This window comes from Bos grunniens, chromosome 29 (genome assembly GCF_055505025.1).
Source record: "Bos grunniens cultivar Pamir isolate PY7600 chromosome 29, Bosgru_T2T1.0, whole genome shotgun sequence".
In the NCBI taxonomy this organism is placed as follows: Eukaryota; Metazoa; Chordata; class Mammalia; order Artiodactyla; family Bovidae; genus Bos; species Bos grunniens.
Genome location: NC_141193.1, coordinates 4,333,873 through 4,351,839, shown reverse-complemented (window position 1 = coordinate 4,351,839; position 17,967 = coordinate 4,333,873). Strand labels below are relative to the sequence as shown.

The following is a 17,967-nucleotide window of genomic DNA, read 5'->3' as shown; positions in this document are numbered from 1 at the left end:
GTCCCTCACTATCTCCCAGAGTTTGCCCACGTTCATGTCCATCAAATAGCTGATGCCATCCAACTACCTCAATCTCTGTCACCCCCTTCTCCTTTTGCCTTCAGTCTTTCCCAGCATCAGGGTCTTTTCCAATGACTTGGCTCTTCGTATCAGGTGGCCAAAGGATTGGCGTTTCAACTTCTGCATCAGTCCTTCCAATGAATATTCAGGACTGATTTCCTTTAGGATTGACTGGTCTGATCTCCTTGCAGTCCAAGCGACTCTCAAGAGTCTTCTCCAGCACCACAGTTCAAAGCATCAGTTCTTCGGCATTCAGTCTTCTTTATGGTCCAACTGTCACATACCTACATGACTACATGAAACAAGAACAACAACATCTAACAGTGGGAAGGGGACTAAATAAAACTAAAATACTGCATGCTAATAGCACATGAATGGGAGGATGTGATTAAGATGAAAGTGAGTTGAGATCCTTGCATTATTTGGGAGGAAGACAAAGATATTAATTAAACCATTTGAGAAAGATCCTCCCTAGTGTAAGGACATGGGAAGAATGAAAATAAAGAAATGGAAATATATACCAGGCTATATATACTCTCCCCCAAAAGATGATGTAGCAATATTAATATCAAACATAATAGACTTTAAAGCAAAAAGCATTACAGAGATAATAAGGATAAAAGTTTAATTCACAAGAGTAAATAATGATTCTAAAATTTCATACACCTAGTAACAGAGCTTCAAAATACAAGACAAAACAGGATTTTAAGAAGAAATCAATACATCTACCAAAAACCGAGGGATTTTACTATCTGTCTCTCAGACACTAGTAAATCAAGAAGACAAAAATCAGTTGACTATAGAAATATTGAAGAGTAAATTAAAAGGTTTATCTAATGGATTTTATAAGCTGTCATACTTGACAACAGAAAAATGTACATACTTTATAAATACACATTGGACTTTTACAAAAGTTAATTATGTAGTAGACCATAATACTGACCTCACCTAGTCTGGGGCCTACAGACCACATTCTATGATCTACATGAACTTACACTGGAAATCAGTAGCAAAAAGACAATCAGGAAACAAAAATATGTTTGCAAATTAGAAAACATGCATCTAAAGAATTCAAGGGAAAAAAATTTTTCTTCATTTTCTGTTTTTTTTAATTTTGAAAAAATTTTTTCATAATTAAAATTTTAAAATACTTAGAAATGAGTGATTTTTTAAAAAAAATAAAGATTCTGTATCACAAATTATCAGATGCAGCCTGACTAAATGTTTGTGACTCTCTCGAATGTATGTGCTGAAGCCCCAACCTACAATGTGATTAGAGGTGGGCCTCTGGGAGGTAATCAGGAATTTTAGCTGAGATAGTGAGGGTGGCACCCCACGTGGGCTTTGTGCCCTGTAAGAAGAGGAGGAGTCCAGAGGTCTTTCTGGACCTCCATCACGTGAGGACCTGCCAAGAAAGCTGCTGCCTGCAATCTGGAAGGAAACACCCACCAGGAACCAAATTTTCTGACCTCCAAGACTGTGAGAAATACATTTCTATTCAAGCCACTTACATATGGCATTTCATTATACGAATAAGCTAGGCATAGCATATACAATACTTAAAAGGAAATTTAGAGTCCTAAATATTTAATAATAAGTCACATTTAAATTGGCTTTGTCTCAATGATACAAGATTGGTTTAGACAACCTAGTAATGTGATTTACCATGATAACAGATCAAAAGAGAAAAACAAATTGTCCTAATAAATGCAAAAGTAGGCAGTCAATAAAATTCAGTATCCAATCATGGTTTTCTGGAATGTTTTTCTGGACAAAGATCCATATCATCAAAGCTATGGTTTTTCCAATAGTCACGTACAGATGTGAGAGTTGGACCATAAAGAAGGCTGAGCATCAAGGAACTTATGCTTTCAAATTGTGATGCTAGAAAAGATTCTTAAGAGTTCCCTGGACTTCAAGGACTTCAAACCAGTCAATCCTAAAGAAAATCAACCCTGAATATCTGTTGGAGGGACTGATGTTGAAGCTGAAGTTTTAATACATTGGCCACCTGGTGTGAAGAGCTGACTCACTGGAAAAGACTCTGATGCTGGGAAAGATTGCAGGCAAAAGGAGAAGGGGGCAGCAGAGGATGAGAAGGTTAGATAGCTTCACCGACTCAATGGACATGAATTTTAGCAAACTCCAGGATATAGTGAAGGACAGGGAAGCCTAGCATGCTACAGGCCATGGAGTCAAAAAGAGTTGGACGTGACTTAGTGAGTGAACAACAACAAATCATCGTTTTAAAAAATCTTAGCAAAACAGGAGTAGAAGAGAACTTCTTTAATATGATAAAGAGCATCTATCAAAAGCATCTACAGAAATCATCATATTTAATGGAGAAATGCTGAAAGAGCTCCTTTTAAGATTAAGCATACACTTCTACATAACATCAAACTCGAGGTCCTAACCTACACAATAAGACATGAAAAAGAAATATAAGGGAAGAAAGGTAGAGAGAAAATTGTTATTAGTTGTGGATGGAAATATTGTCTCCATAGAAACCCAAAAATATTGGGAATAAGAGAGCTAAATGAGGTATGTGTATACAAAACCAATACACAAATCTCAGCTGCATTTCTAACAAAGCAGCAACAATTTGTTATAAAACACAAGTTTTACAAGTGACTTATAATATCAATAAAAACAAACAAAAATATATACATATACTTCAACAACCTGTGAGTAAATGCAACCAAAATGTGTCTACATGCAGCACCCAAAATCATAAAGTTGTTGGCCCTCCCCAAAATTGTCTATAGATTCAATTTAGTTCCAGTACAAAAAAAATAATGATCCTTTAACTTTTCCTTAATGTGTTTTAGTGAAATTTGGTTGTTTTCACCATAAAAGGATCATTATGCATCTGCCTTGGGACCTTAGACAAGGCCTGATAAACAGAAAGAATGGGCACAAATGATTCTTAAGCCCCTTCTTGCTCAGGATCCCCGAGGCTCTCGGGAGGGGGCAGGTAAAGTTCTCCATGGCTCCTCCTCTGCGCTCCCCACCTGCGGGAAATGCGGAGATACACCAGGGTGGGAACGGATCTGAAACTCCTCCCCGAAACCTTGATTTCTAACAGGAGGAAAACGTAAAGCAAATCGTGGCATGCTCAGAACATTATGTAATCATTGTAAATGGCTTTTAAAAGATTACATAAACATGGAAAATATTCATGACATGGTAAGTGGGGAGAAATTGCATGTGTACTATAATTACAATTCTAAATGCAAAGATCTAGGAGGCAAAATTGCCCAGACTGTAAGTTTCACCTGAAGACACGTTCTGGTTGGTCTACATTTTATTTTTGATTCTAATTGTTGGGTAACATTTAAAAGTCCAGAGATTTCACATGGATGTCCAGGTTTCTAGTTTCTCTTAAAAATATAAAGATCAGCCAACACTGGGCCGAATTCTCATGTGGCAAACAGAGAGAGGAACTGCCCTGGGGTTGCCCCTCAGAGGGGTTATCTCACGCTGTCTCATCCTGCCCGGCTTGTCTCATATACTCCAAGGAGTATACGATGCCCAGACTCCAGTGTTGTCTCTGCGGTTTGTTCATGCCATTCCCTTCCCAAATGTGTTTCCATCTCTCTCACCAGGCAAGCTCCGACTGCTTCTGAAGCCTGAGCACAAGTGTCTTTTCTTCCAGGACATCTTGAACCTCCAGATTGGACCAACTCGTGTGCAGCCTGGCCCCTGGAGGAGCCCACTACGATCTCTCCATCTGTGTGCCCCTCTCCCCGGGTCAAGACCCAACAGGAATGGCATCTTATTCCTCCTGGAAGCCCCTGCCTGTGACACCGAGCAGAGCCCAGAACTGGAGGGGGGAACGGACAGGAGCTCAGAGGTGAAAACAAAACTGTCAGGTGGATAATGGCATTGGGAGAGCTTGTGCTTTCTTCTTAAAAACCTCCTCTGAGGACTTCCTGGTGGTTGGGAGTCTGTCTGCCAACGCAGGGAGCATGGGTTCAATCTCTTTTTCGGAAAGATTCCACGTGCTGCGGAGCAACGGAGCCCCTGGGCCACAACTACTAGCCCCTCAAAGGTCTGCCCCGCGCCCAGCCTCCCCCACCGCCAGTCCCCTCCTCCAGACGCTGGCCTTGCCCTCTCGGCCCCTGGGAAACTGGAGTCAACAGTCCACGGTCCTCCGAGGCCCATGCAGGGTCCCACCAGACACGCGCTCTATGGGGCATTCAAGCCCGCAGGTTCTGTCACGGAGGAGACAGGCACAGGGCCGGGGCGACTCCCCGCCATGGGTGACAGGTGTGGGGTGAGTCCCGATCTAGACCAACGCCTGGCCATCCACGTGGAGTGAGGGCAGCATGCCGGGCCAGCAGAGTGGCCAGACCATCACGTGCTCTCTCATGTCAGTTTCAGCAGCAGCAGCAGTCAGGGCGGGTCAGAGCCCAGTTTTAGGAGAGGAGCAAGAGGTGGGGGGTGGTGCCCAGAACCTGGTCCCTGCCCCCCTGCCAGGGCTTCCCCAGCACCCTGGAGCCTCTGTGCTCTGCAGCCCTCTTTGAAGGAGCCAGAGGGGTGAGACAGCCCCCCACCAAATTCATCCCCAGGTCCACACTATCCCCTGGATCCCTACCCTTGACCCTGATTTCCCACCTCCAGCCAGTGCCCCCAGCTGTCTGCAGCCCATCCCCATCTGGGAGAGAGATTTGCGCTGGTCTCTAGTTACTACAGCTGCTGCCTGGCCACGGACACGCCAAACACTGTAAGATGAGCACAGGGGCCTCGAGAGGGACTTGACACGCATCCCGGAGGCCTGATTACACCGGCGACTCCAGAGAAAACTCCGGCACACCCACTCCGTGGGCACGGCCTCAAGCCCGCGGATGCCAGGCAGCACCAATGTCCAGTCACCCAGCCCTCGGGGTGCGTGAGGCTCCGAGAAAGCAGATCCTCTCGCTCTGCTACATAAGCCTTACTTCATCATGTCTGCTCCAAATGGCATTATTTCATTCTTTTTAATGACTGAGTAGTGTTCCACCGGACAGATGCACTGCACCGTCTTTATCCATTCGCCTGTTGGTGAACACTTAGGTTGCCACAATTAGAATTACAATCCATGTCTTGGCTATCATAAATATAGTGCTGCTATGGACAGGGTGCATGCATCTTTTCAAATTAGGGTTCATGGTTTTTTTCCCTGATACATATATAGCCAAGTGTGGAGCTGCTCAGTCATATGGTAGTTCTGTTTTTAGTCTTCTGAGAAACCCGCATACTCTTTTCCACCTTGGCTGCACCAATTTACACTCCTACCAACAGTGTAAAAGATTCCCTTTTCTCTACATTCTCACCAACATTTGTTATTTGTGTTCCTTTTGATGATGGCCGTTGTGACAGGTGTGAGAACGTGACTTTAATTTCCCTTTCCCTAATGATTAGCAATGGTGAGCATCTTTTCATACGCTTGGGGGCCATCTGCGTGTCCTCTCTGGAACACCATCTATTCAGTTCTTCTGCCCGTATTTTAATCAGGCTGTTTGTGCTTTTGATGTTGAGTTCTATGAGCTATTTGTATATGTTGACTATTAATCTCCTGTGGGAGACCCTAGAATTTTAAAGCAACATGCTGAGCCCATTCCTGGCCCTGTCTGAATCTGAGTGAACAGGTTCTGGACATGGGAGCTTTCTCTGAGGCTGAGATGCCCATGCTCTGAAGGAATCTAACAGCCCTCGCTCTGACAGATTCAGACAAGCACCACTTGGGGACCACCTGCCCTTCCTGGAGGCGCCCACGACCTTGAGAGAATTCACCTGTGCGTCCCCCTCGTCCTCCAGCTGGAGGTCCCTGGGGCGGGCGTACCCGGTTTTCATTGGTTTGCCAGGCTTGAAGGCAGCCGTGCAAGGAGCCAACACCAGCTCAGCCAGTTCTAGGAAGAGAGCCCCAAGCTGCCCAGATGACCATGTGTTATCTAAACCCTGCAGTCACAGTGCGTGCTCTGAAAGCTGATCTCCACGTCCACCCATCAGCCCAGGAAGTCCTCTTCTCCCCTAGTCTGCAGGCTCCCAGGGCTGTCCTAGGGCCATCATCCCACACCTGCTCAAGCGAGAGAAGGAACAACTTTCCCGTCGTCTGTTAAGGAATTTTCTTGAAAAATCAGTAGAGGGCTTAGTTGTGCACTTGGATCCCTGCTTCCAGCTGGCATCACCAGCCCATCGGCAGTGAGGCCTCCTAGATCCCACAAATCCCCACCAGAACATTTTGACAGGCGTGGCTCACAAACGCCTCTTTCCTTGAAATGGTTTACGCTCCTTCTGACTCTGTTATTAAAACAGGTACAATCAGAGGCTGGATATCTGTTTTATTCAGCCATCTGAAGTACTGTGAATAAGCTGAATGTTTCAAAGATGAATGACTTTTCACAGAAATGATGCGAATTTCGTTATCTGGCCATCCAACTCAAAAACGTAGTTTGAACCTGTGTTCGTTGGAGGGTTTTTTCAAACATATTTATCCTTATCTTACACTTCGTTTTATTTTTAAAATAATGCTTGTTTCCATCTTAGAGCAAATAGAATTTCTCCAGGAGCGCACCAGCATAGGGGCCCAGGACCTGATCAATGAGCCTCGGGAAAAAAAGTGTGCATTCCGTTGACCAGATCCATGAGGAACCAGAAGTGGATGGAGCTCGGTGCCAGGAGCTCGGTGCCAACCTGGCAGAAAGACAGCAAGCAAGAGCCATCCTTGTCTTGCCAGGAACTTGGCTCTGGGACTCCCGGATGGCCGAGTGGTCCTTCTCCTCAAGAAAGATATGATCTAATAGGGAAGATCACTAATGAAAGACATAAAAGTAAATAAAAATTGCTGCTTATACACGTGCTCAGCCTGGCAGTGGCATCAACCGGGCTGGATGGGGTGGGGGAGGGGAGGGGTATCAGGATGGGACCGGCCAGGACCTGGCCCCCTGTGCTGCAGGGTTTCCACCTGGACGAAGTTCTCTTCCAGCGACAAAATACAAGGAAACTGCAAGGGACCAAAAATAACCGTGTGTAGGAGCCTTTGGGGCAAATTACAGGCAACAAGGTACAAAAAGAGAAAAGAAACCCAGCTGCCACTTCCGAAGAGCCAGGAGCCAAAGCGGGGGTTGGAAGCAAAAGCAGGGTGCTGTGCACGAGCCCCGCACACAGCACCACCAAAGGGGCGGGCGGCCCGACCTCTGGACATGCCCCTACCCTCACCCCGTATAAGCAACCAGCTCACCCCACTTCAGGGAGAGAGCGAGGGAAACTGTTGCATGTCAGCGGGGGCCCCAACAAAGCCTTGCCTGAATTTCTTGTCTGGCCTCTGATCAATTTTTATTAATTAAGGAGGCCAAGAGCCCCGGTCAGTATCAAGGGGAGGCTCTTCCAAACGCAGGAACCTCCAACCGTCCTCCGCCTCTGGAGGGGGTGCTCCAGCAGGCTGAGGGGTCCTGGTTTCTTTCATTTTGGTTTTGCCACTGGATTCCCAGGGACTAAAATAGTGCCGGGCGTCTCTTAGAAAATACGTAGATGAATGAATGAGTTTCTTCAAAAAAAACAAAGAAGAAGGAAGAGAATCCCCTGCCACAGAGGGAGCCAGATATGCAGAGACAAAGATCAGGCAGAGGATGGGGTTGAGGGGGCCAGGTCACAGGTGGAGGGGGCCTCAGAAGGGGCTGGGAGGCGGGGCTCTGAGCTCACAGCCGGGGCACCAGAGAGCCCGCAATGTCCTCCATGAAGCCAATGGCTTCTTCCTGTGTTTACCTGTGGAATGCTGCTGCTGCTACTAAGTCGCTTCAGTCGTGTCCGACTCTGTGCGACCCCATAGACGGCAGCCCACCAGGCTTCCCCGTCCCTGGGATTCTCCAGGCAAGAACATTGGAGCGGGTTGCCATTTCCTTCTCCAACGCATGAAAGTGAAAAGTGAAAGTGAAGTCTCTCAGTCGTGTCTGACTCTTAGTGACCCCATGGACTGCAGCCCACCAGGCTCCTCCATCCATGGGATTTTCCAGGCAAGAGTATTGGAGTAGGGTGCCATTGCCTTCTCCGTACCTGTGGAATAGTCTTCAATAAAACCTTCTTGAGAACTACAAGCAACAAGAGAAAAAACAGTTAAACTGGACATCAGGAAAATGAAAGGTGAAAGTCGCTGAAGCTGTGTCCGACTCTTTGCAACCCCATGGACTAGTCTGCCAGGCTCCTCTGCCCATGGGATTCTCCAGGCCAGAATACGGAGTGGGTTGCCGTTCCCTTCTCCAGGGGATCTTCCCAACCCAGGGACTGAACTCAGGTCTCCTACATTGCAGCTGGATTATTTACTGTGTGAACCACCAGGGACGCCCAAGAATACTGGAGTGGGTAGCCTATCCCTTCTCCAGCATATCTTCCCAACCCAGGGATCAAACCCAGGTCTCCTACACTGCGTCCGGATTCTTTACCAGCTGAGCCACCAGGGAAGCACCAAAATGAAATGAAGCAGTCATCAAGATGAGAGCAGTGACAGACTTTATTTTCTTGGGCTCCAAAATCACTGCAGGTGGTGACTGCAGCCATGAAATTAAAAGACTCTAGCTCCTTGCAAGGAAAGCTATGACCAACTCAGCATATTAAAAAGCAGAAACATCATTTTGCCAACTAAGGTCTGTATAGTAAAAGCTATGGTTTTTTCAGTAGTCATGTACAGATGTGAGATTTGGACCATAAAGAAGGCTGAACACCGAAGAATTAATGCTTTTGAATTGTGGCGTTGGAGAAGACTCCTGAGAGTCCCTGGGACCACAAGGAAATCAAACCAGTCAATCCTAAAGGAAATCAGTCCTGAAGATTCACTGGAACGACTGATGCTGAAACCGAAGCTCCAATCCTTTGGTCACCCGGTGTGAAGAGCCGACTCACTGGAAAAGACCCCGATGCTGGGAAAGATTGAAGACAAAAAGAGAAGGGGGCATGGTGGCAGAGGATGAGATGATTGGACAGTATCACTGACTTAATGAACATGAATCTGAGCAAACTCCGGGAGAGAGTGATGGACATCGGAGCCTGGGGTGCTGCAGTCCATGGGGTCGCAAAGAGTTGGACACGAGTTAGCGACTGAACAGCAACGACAACATCAAAATGAAAATGTCTGTCCTTCAAGAAAGTGAAAAGACAACCCACAGGGTGGGAGAAGTGAAAGTCGCTCCGTCGTGTCCAACTCTTTGTGACCCCATGGACTATACAGTCCATGGACTTCTGCAGGCCAGAATCCTGGAGTGGGTAGGCTTTCCCTCCTCCCAGGGATCTCTCCAACCCAGGGATTGAACCCAGGTATCCAGCATTGCAGGCAGATTCTTTACCAGCTGAGATATTTGCAAATCTTATCTCTGATAAGGGACTCCTCTCTGGAGCATATAAAGACTTCACACAACTCCATAATAGAAACAGCCTTATTTTCAAACTGTCAAAGGGTCTGGAGAGACGTTTGTCCAAGAAGATGCACAAATGGTCAACGAGCCTGTGAAACGATGCCCAGCAGTACTCCGGGGGTCTCACAAACCCTCTTTCAATCCAAAGAAAGTCAAGAGTCAAATTTACACGTTCCCAGAGGCACCATCAGTTCAGGAAGGCGGCAGAGGGGAAGATGCTTGCCTCCCATCCTAAGGTGGGGAACCAGGTAAGAGCTCCGTCCCCAGAACCACCCTCTCTCAAAGACCCAGCAGGCCTGAGAGTCACGCTGCCCCTGTCTCAGTGCCACCCATGCCGGGCAGCTTCCGGTTTCTGAGGGGCCTCTGAGAAACAACCCCAAACGTGGCTGAGGAATCCACACACACCCCAAAGCAAGCGGGATGGGGCGTCGGCGTGTCAGCTCCTAACAAAGCGAACTTGCTCAGGTGCACTATTTGGGGCCAGGGTACCAGGCAGTGCTGGAGAAGACTCCTGAAAGTCCCTTGCACAGCAAGGAGGTCAAACCAGTCCATCTTTAAGGAGAGCAACCCTGAATATTCACTGGAAGGACTGATGCTGAAGCTCCAGTATTTTTGGTCACCTGATGCGAACAGACAACTCATTGGAAAAGTCCCTGATGCTGGGAAAGACTGAGGGCAGAAGGAGAAGAGGGTGTCAGAGGATGAGACGGCTGGATGGCATCACTGATGCAAAGAACATGAACTTGGGCAAACTCCGGGAGATGGTGAGGGACAGGGAGGCCTGGCGTGCTGCCGTCCGTGGGGTCGAAAAGAGTCAGACACGACTGGGCGGCTTAACAACGACAACCACGGGCAGTGTGGGAGGTGGATCAGGGGAAACTCACCCCGGGCTGCCGGTTCCTCCACCGCTGATGTGTGCCTGGTAGGTCGGCCTCTGCGTTTCCCTGTGTGGCATGACCTCTGCCCGGGAAGATAAAATGAAGGCAGCACACAGGCATACTGGAAGGGAGCTGAGAAGTGTGCTGATCCGGTATTTTCCAAAGACCCTTCTGTGCAAACTCCACTTTTTTTAAAGGCTTGGGCGATCTAACGTGTTTAGAAAACACAGTTACCTCCCCTCACCCAACCCACACCGTCACCTCAGCTCTTTTTTAAGATAGCTTTTTCTGTGGCAAAGCTACAAAGATACCTGAATATGCAAAACTGCCCTGGGTTTTTCTGAGAAAAGAGTTTGCACCGTTTCACAAGCTCACTTTTCTGATGATCCTTCGTCTCAATGCACCACGAGGGACTGGGGCACCCGAAATACGCGCTGCGAGGAAATCTCGACCTCACCCTGTTCCTTGCATCTTGCAGGTGGTGAGACCAAGGCAACAGGCAGACAGCGGGGAAAGCCGGGCGCAGAGCCGGGTCTGGGGCCCTGGTCACTGTGGTCCTTCCCTGGATCAGATCCATCACTCTTGGGGCCAGGTGCACCATGGAATCAAGTGCGGGTCCTTCTGCGCACAGAGCCCTGAGGGCCTGACTCACTCACCCAGGAGGCCGAACCTGCTTCTCTGCAGCCCAGATGGGTAGAATGGATGCACCCCTCAAGTTGAAGCCAAAGATCCCAGGCCTGCCCCTCACTAGTCCAGGGACCTTGGGCATGTCACACTGCCTCTCTGAGCCTCAGTGTCCACTCTCTGGACGTGGGTTCGTGAGGCCACTTTTCCCGCCACTCTGGAATCATGATTGTGTGAGATTGCAAACAGAAATCAACACCTGCATTATTGAAAAAAAGAAAGGGCTGACCCTGTGTTGGGCGGGGGCTAGGTCTTCTGCCCAGTCCTTGGATTCTAGAACCACGAGATCCCACCCGCCATCACACTGAGGGCCTTCGCTACAGCAGGTAGAGTGACACCAGGCTGTGGATCTAGGGGCGCCTACAGGAGCCACCTGGCTGATTCCGGGACGCAGGGCTACAGACGCGGGTTCTAGATTCACCTCCCTCCCCTGCGGGGGGTTTGATTTCCCCCCTGGCTCATCGCTTTCAGGCAAGAAGTGGCACAGCTGAGAGAGGCGCAGGGCCATTGTAAGGGCCAGTCGCCAGCTCCATCACCTGCACCGTCTGTTATTAGGTGCTCACTTTGGGCATTATTAGAGAACTCTGGGAGAAGGCAATGGCACGCCATTCCAGCACTCTTGCCTGGAAAATCCCATGGACAGAGGAGCCTGGTGGGCTGCGGTCCATGGAGTTGCTAAGAGTCAGATGAGACTCAGCGACTTCACTTTCTCTTTTCACTTTCACGCATTGGAGAAGGAAATGGCAACCCACTCCAGTGTTCTTGCCTGGAGAATCCCAGGGACGGGGGGGCCTTGTGGGCTGCCGTCTATGGGGTCTCACAGAGTCAAACACGACTGAAGTGACTTAGCAGCAGCAGGGAACTCTGACATCATTAATATTTCTCATTGATTTGCGTGTTTATCACAGGTCCACTGCTGTCCCACGAAACTTCAGGCGAGTTCTTTAACCCTGCTGTGCCTCACTCACGACTGTGAAGTCCTGTGGAGCAGACTGAAGTACCTAACGTGTGGAAGATCTGCACTGAGTCACCCAGGCGTGTCCGACTCTTTGCGACCCCACAGACTGTAGCCTGCCAGCCTCCTCTGTCCATGAGATTTTCCCGGCAAGAATAGTGCAGTGGGTTGCCGTCTCTTCCCCCAAGGGATCTTCCTGACCCTTGGAGACACAGAGGTTGAACCGGTATCGCCTGAATTGCAGGCAGATTCTTTACCGCTGAGCCCAGGGAAGCCCTAGGAGAGTGTTGGGCATCCAACAAATGTTTAGTCAATGTTTGTTTGCTGTTCTTCTTATGAGTACTTAGGAGATAAAGCTCACGACTATAACCATGTTACATGTTGCCCATTTCCTTGGTTCCCAAGTAATCTATCATTCCTTGGGAATTCTGAAGAACAGGCTATGTTGCTGTGTTGGTTCTTTGGCCACCTGTCTCCCGCCCCTCTGGGATGCATGGTTTGACTGGTCGATAGAGACACCCACACATTGCCGTGACCTTTTACATTTTGTCTCATGGGTTCAAGGCAAGCTCTTCACTTTGCCCTTTTAAGTCCTCCTCGTCTTCTGCATCTTAGGAAGAGTCACTTGTTCTCAAACCGTAAGAAGCTAAGACCATTGAGGCATCTTCCTGCCAAGTCCTGTCACGTGACAACCCAGACAAAGCCAAGTCCTCCTCCCTCCCCTCTCTTTCCTGCTTTCCCCCACTTTGCTCTCTGCCTCCCCTTCCCCTGGCCTCTGTCTGTCACATCGTCTCCATCTGAGGACACTTCTGATCCACAGATCACGTGATAAGAAGATTTTTCTAAAGTGAGATATTTTGGGGCTGCCAAAAAAGAACATGAATTGGGTGGGATGAAGAACAGAATGGGAGATTGGGGCTGACATATATATACTATAGACATTGTATATAAAAGAGATGACTAACGAGAACCTGCTGTACAGGACAGAGAAGTCTACTCTATGATGACCTCAGTGGGAAAGAAATCCCAAAAAGGGGATATATGTATACGCGTAGCTGACCATTTTACCTGTCTCCTGAGAAACCTGTATGCAGGTCAAGAAGTAACAATTAGGGCCCTGTATGGAACAACTGATGGGTTCAGGGTTGAGAAAGGAGCACGACACGGCTGACTGCTGTCACCCTGTTTGTTTAACTTATACGCTGAGCACATCATGAAAAATGCCAGCATGAGTTACAAGCTGGAATCAAGACAGATGGGAGAAACCTCAACACCCTCAGGTATTCAGGTGATACCACTTTAATGGCAGAAATCAAAGAGGAGCTAAAGAATCTCTTGATGAGGGTGAAGGAAGACAGTGAAAGAACCACCTTAAAACTAAATATTAAAAAACTAAGATCATGGCATCTGGCCCCATCACTTCATGCAGATGGAAGGGGGAAATGTGGAAGCAGTGACAGATTTCCTCTTCTTGGCTCTAAAATCACTGCGGATGGTGACTGCAGCCCTGAAATCAGAAGGGGATTGTTTCTTGGCAGGAAAGCTATGACAAACCTGGACAGTGTGTTGAAAAGCTGAGACATCGCTCTGTCGACCAAGGTCTGTCTAGTCAAGGCTACGGTCTTCCCAGCGTCAGGTACAGTTGTGAGAGCTGGACCATAAAGAAGGCAGCACGTGAAAGAACTGCTGCTTTCGAACTGTGGCACTGGAGAAGGCTCCTGAGAGCCGCTTGGACAGCAAGGAGATTAAATCAGTCTATCTTAAAGGAAATCAACCCTAAATACTCATTGGAAAGACTGATGCTGAAGCGCCAGTATTTTGGTCACCTGATGTGAACAGCTGACTCATTGGAAAAGTCCCTGATGCTGGGAAAGATTGAGGGCAGGAGGAGAAGAGGGCATCAGAGGATGAGATGCCTGGGTGGCTTCACCGATGCAATGGACACGAACTTGGGCAAACTTCGGGAGATGGTGAGGGACAGGGAGGCCTGGCGTGCTGCAGTCCATGGGCTCGCAAAGAGCCAGACAGACTGGGCAACTGGACAGCAAGAGCAGAGCTGGTTCACCTTGCTGTGCAGTGGAAACCAGCACAGCTCTGTAAAGCAACTACATGCCAATAACGATTTTAGAAAGAGAAGAAGATTGGCAGGAAGTGTAGTTTTGCTTCCAGAGACCAACTGGTATGATATAAAGTAAAAGTTTCATTAAAAAAAAAAGAACAGCGTGAACCTGAGCCCCACGAGTCACCCCACTTCCAGGAAGTGATGGCTCGGGGGCTTTCTCCCTCCGGCACCCTGCTCAGGTTAGCCTGGGTCACTGAGGAAAAACTGATTGGGGGAGGGGAGTGAGGAGGAGGAATAGGAAATGTGCCGTTTATATGAAAAATTGAACAAAGGGAGACTCAGTTCTTGCAGGCAGTAATGAAGTATTTAAATGCCAGCGGAGTCACCATTAGCATATCTAAAGGCTCGCTTTTTTAAGTATGTTGAGATGTCTGGTCAAAAATTATTAACCTGAGCAGGAAGCAGTCAGGGCTTTTTCTGGGGGCCAGGCGGACACACAAAGGAGAGATGAAGGGCATTTCAGCGGCCCTTGAGTCCGCCTTTGGTCACCAGGACCATTCAGTAGAGAAACAGCCCCAGGCTGGGGCTGGGGGGACCTTGATGCTGCAGATGGGCAGGGCCAGTCAGCTCCTTCTGGTCCCTTGGAAAGGAAGTCCTGTCAATAGGGCTCACCCCATGACCCATCTCAGGGATCTGGCTTAAATCCCTCCCCACTCCAAAACAGCAGAAAAATTCACTCTTGAAGAATTTGTGTATTTCTATATTTCCTGGCTATTTTTTTCCTTTTTTTTTTTCTTTTTTTGGGGGGGGAGGGAGAGGGAGAGTGAAATTCATCTAATATAAAACTAACCATTTTAAAATGCACAATTCATCACCTTTCTCTAGTTTTGAAACTGGTGGTTCAGTGGTTAAAAATCCACCTTCCAATGCAGGGGACGTGGGTTTGATTCCCAGTCCAGGAACAAAGACCCCACATGCCACAGGGCGACTAAGCCCACACACCACAGCTAGAGAAGCCAGCTCACTCTGGAACCGTGCTCCACGACAAGAGAAGCCCGCGCACTACAAAAAAGACCCAGCGCAGTCCCCCCAAAAATATTGCATCACCTCCCCACAAAACGCGCCGCCTCCGCTCCCCAGCCTGCCAGCTCGTCCTCATTACCTGTCTCCACGGGCCTGCCTACTCAGAACACTTCATGTGGATGCAGTGACACAATCTGTGGTGTTTCTGAGTCTGGCTCCTTTCACTGGCCAGAGTGTTTTCCAGGTTCATCTAGCCTGTGTGAGGGCTTTATTCCTTTTAGGGGAGGACAAGCCCATCATATGGACTTTCCTGGTGGCTCAGATGGTAAGGAATCTGCCTGCAATGCAGAAGACCCGGGTTCAATCCCTGGGTTGGGAAGATCCCTTGGAGAAGGGAATGGCAACCCACTCCAGTATTCTTACCTGGAGAATTCCACGGACACAGGAGCCTGGTGGACTACAGTCCATGGGGTCGCAAAGAGTCGGACATGACTGAGCAACTCACACACACACACAGTCCATCGTATGCATGGACCACATTTGGTTTCTCTGTTCACACGGTGACGGGCATTTGGGTTGTTCCCACCTTTGGGCAGTGGTGTGTAAGTTTAGTGTGAACATGCGTGAACTACTTTCTGTGTTCAACCCCTGGGGATACACCTAGGTGTGGAATTGCTGGGTCACGTGATAGCTATATGTTCAGCTCTGTTTTGATTTCTTCTCCCCTGTGGCTTCTGTTTCCCCAGTAAAACGCAACCATTCCAGATGTTTCTTCTCCCAGTAGGTCACCCGGATGGTGCATTCTCTGCAGTCTAGCAATGTCATCTGGACCGCTTTGGGAGCCCCTACCTAAAGCCCAAGGATGTTGGAGACACGGCCCCCTGGCCATTCCTGAGAGTGCGGTGTGGCCACAGGCCAACGGGGCACCCCGTGTCAGGGCTGGTCTCTCTTCAGTTCGTTTCACAATCACATGCCTGTGGGGTCGAGTCAGGCCCAGGGAGGCTTTCCCTTCTCACAGGGCTGACTGCCTTCATGGATCATGACCCAGACAGTTGCCACGCTAATCCATTCAGAGACCCTGGGAGCTACGAAGGGTCTGATTCCCTGGCAAAGTCCCCAGTGGGAGCAGGACCACCGGGGTGTGCCTTGGCAGCACTGTCTGGCTCTGACTTCATTATGTGGGACATGTAGAGGGCTCTGGACATCAAAAGGTGTGGGGTCCATGGGCCTGGTCACATTATTCCTCCGAAGAATGGGGCCTCCGCTGACAAATGAGCTCGGTTACAATGGGAAGAAAGCGGAGGCCAGCGAGGGTGCCCAGAGGCCCCACACCTCCCGGCCCTCAAGAGCCCCCAGAGGGCCAGAGAGAGAAAAGCCAGTGGAGAGTCCTACTTACCGTCCATCGCCAGACACACCACCAACGGCATGAGGATTTGGAGTAAAAAGGAAGTTGAAAAACAAAGCAGAAGGGGCTGGGCACTCAGAGGACTCCAGGCTGCAAGTGTGGGTGCATGACCCCTCCTGCCCAGGCAGGAAGGCCCTGGAAGAGGGCAGCAGGGACAGAGGCTCAGAAAATAATTCAAAAGGACAACTCAGGGATGCAGAAAATGTCACTCTGGTTGAATGCAAGTCGTTATTAAGCCTTGAGTCCGTGGGAGACACTGGGCTGAGAACCCAACTTACGTTGCATCATTAAACTTCCTCAGCAGCCCCCGAGGCATGTCAATTATTTATGCCCGTCTTACAGATGAAGGGACTGAGGCTCCAAGAGGGCAGCCCACTGACCAAGGCCACTTGGAAGCCACAGGCTTATTGCCTGCATTCCCCGTCGCCGGCACTTGGTCACTGAGGCCCCATGATGTTCAGCGTTTGGTGACCATTCTGGACAAACCTGAGGCCATCATTCAAAGGGCTGTTGGGTCCCAGATCGTTGCAAAGGAAGTGACAAGGAGACGTAAGAAGAATAAACTCACTGTTTAGTGAAGTAGATGCTTAAAGAATCGGGGGTTCTTAGGAGATGGAGCAGCTAAAACGGGCCTCTGAAGCCCCCACCCAGTATTCCTTGGTGAGGATACCTGAGGGCCAGGGGATGGGGGTGAAAGGGGGTACAGTGAGCTCTCAGTAAGGTCAGTTCAGTTTTTTGGTAAATTTAAACATGTCCAAAAAAATGTTATTTGGTACCTGACTCTGCAACCCCAGGGGCTGTAGCCCACCAGGCTCCTCTGTCCGTGAGATTTCCCAGGAACGCAGCGTACAAAGCAGTGTATCTGGAATTATCCCACTTTCAAAACGAAACGTGGGCCTCTTCCCCGGGTCCCGGGGGGTCACACTGTGCTGGGACTCCAGACAGTTGTCTCTCAGCTCAGTTTATTTCTGATCTTCTGAGACCAGCTGGGGACGACCTGGGTCCTTGGCCATGAGCAGACCAGGAGCAGCTGCAGTGCCACGCTTTTCTTGCTTTTCAAAACCCAAACCTTGCCTTTCTCCTCTAAGAAATAGGAATGGGGTCTCTCCATAGACAGATGTGAAGATTAAACATACAATATCTGCCAGGGACTCCCCTGGTGGTCCAGTGGCTAGGACTCCGGGCTCCTAATGCAGGGGACCCAGGTTCGATCCCTGGCCAGGGAATTAGATCCCACATGTCCTCACTGAGACCTGGTGCAGCCCAATACATAATAAAATAAAAATAAATAAATATTTATAAAACAAGATAAAACGTTTGCCATGACGTCTGCCACGTAAAAAGCACCCAACCCATGCGTCCTTCCCTTCCCACCCAGCTGTGATGATGGAGGAGCAGAGAGGAGGGGTGAGAGGGGACCCCTGTCTCCTGTCGCCTGGAATTTGAGGACCTCTGTTCTACGTTCTGCTTCCAGCAAGGCACGCACTTCCCACCATTGCCCTCCTGCCTCCCCA

At 49.0% G+C, this 17,967-nt stretch overlaps 1 non-coding gene across 1 annotated transcript; it reads left to right on the top strand.

The window, feature by feature from the left end:
• Nucleotides 1–17,605: 17,605 nt before the first annotated feature.
• Nucleotides 17,606–17,679, top strand: TRNAR-CCU (transfer RNA arginine (anticodon CCU)). The gene has a single exon. It is a non-coding gene; the product is annotated as a tRNA-Arg (tRNA).
• The last annotated feature ends 288 nt before the right edge of the window (nt 17,680–17,967 follow it).